At 48.4% G+C, this 1,610-nt stretch overlaps 1 pseudogene; it reads left to right on the forward strand.

Moving 5' to 3' along the window:
- Window positions 1-267: 267 nt before the first annotated feature.
- Window positions 268-400, forward strand: LOC130283565 (U2 spliceosomal RNA; annotated as a pseudogene).
- The last annotated feature ends 1,210 nt before the right edge of the window (window positions 401-1,610 follow it).

Consider the following 1,610-nt stretch of genomic DNA (forward strand, 5'->3'; position numbering starts at 1 on the left):
AATGAACCAGGCAACACCAGCCTTCAGATATAAAAATCAACCTCTCTTTAGTTAAGAACAAGTGTCTCCTTTTATAGGAAGGAACATAACAGGGGGAGGAGCAATAGAGACAATCACACTAACAATGACAACAATCCAATAAAGGTAATTATCTCTCCCTATCTAGTGCATTGTGCAGAATATGTGCCGTGTGCACAATGTGTGGGTCAGGGACGGACCAGGGGACAGGGAGAGTGAGCCCTAAACTGACCCTAATACAACTCTTCCTTCGCTTCTCGGCCTTTTGGCTAAGATCAAGTGTAGTATCTGTTCTTATCAGTGGTTTAGTCTCTGGCCATTGATGTGGGATGGATGCTGCATGGAGGGAGCAGGTGTACCTAGGTTGAAGCCAGGAGCATTTTTGGGCCCTTAGTAGCTTCGGTGAAAAGGGGCATCGAACCTGGATCCTTGCAGGTGCCTTTTGGCCCAGAGGTGAAGGGTAGGTTTGTTGGGGGGCCTCTCTCCTGTCGGAGAAGGGCTTAGCGATAGACCGCATCCTTTGTGCACGTTTTTTTTGTGTGACACATTTGCACTTTTTCTTGAACTTTGGGTGATAGAGAGCACTTGCCTCGGAAAATAATAAAAAAAATACCACTCTTCCTGCCTACTTGCCCATCCACCCTAAATGGTGAATCGACAATTGGGCACCGGTCCCTCCCTGAACTAAAGTGCTGGGGCCTAATAAAAACACACACTAATAAATAGTCGGTAACCAACCAGAAAACTAACAGGAACCAACAACTCTATAGTGTATAAGTTCAGAGGACACCATCCGCAGACATGAACAGAGGACACTAAAGATCGACGGACATGAACAGAGGACTCAGTGGTCATAAACATGGGACTCTATAGAACAGTGGTCATGAACAGAGGTCACTATAGATAAGTAGACATGTACAAAACTCAAGAGATCAGAATAAAAGAACTAATAACAAATGGAGTTCAAAACACCAGACAGGAAAACGGATAAATCAACAGACTATAGGAACAGACAGGAATATAGCATAATCCCCCAGAACGTCCAATAGCTCCAAGTCCATGGACCAGAAACGGATCTAAAGCTAAACAGGAATTATCGCGATACCCCAGATACCTCCAGTAGAAACAGGAATGTCTTGATTCTAGAACGCAATCTTCCAGAGTCCACCTTTGAGCACGGTGATATCTTGTACTAATTCTCAATTCCTCAGATTCCCCATGGACAGGTAACAGGGATATCTAGAGACACAGGATATAATTATAGAACACTGTTCACACTGAACACAAGACAAGAAACCACAATCCCCCAGGAACTTCCAGTAGACTCCAAAACCCCATTGTTACGCCGAGCGCTCCGGGTCCCCGCTCCTCCCCGGAGCGCTCGCAACTTCCTCGCATTTGCAGCGCCCCGGTCAGACCTGCTGACCGGGTGCGCTGCAATGTCTCTCTCAGCCGGGATGCGATTCACGATGCGGGAGGCGCCCACTCGCGATGCGCATCCCGGCTCCCGTACCTGACTCGCTCCCCGTCGGTCTTGTCCCGGCGCGCGCGGCCCCGCTCCTTAGGGCGCGCGTGCTCCGGGTCTCTGCAAT

Source organism: Hyla sarda, chromosome 7 (genome assembly GCF_029499605.1).
Source record: "Hyla sarda isolate aHylSar1 chromosome 7, aHylSar1.hap1, whole genome shotgun sequence".
In the NCBI taxonomy this organism is placed as follows: domain Eukaryota; kingdom Metazoa; phylum Chordata; class Amphibia; order Anura; family Hylidae; genus Hyla; species Hyla sarda.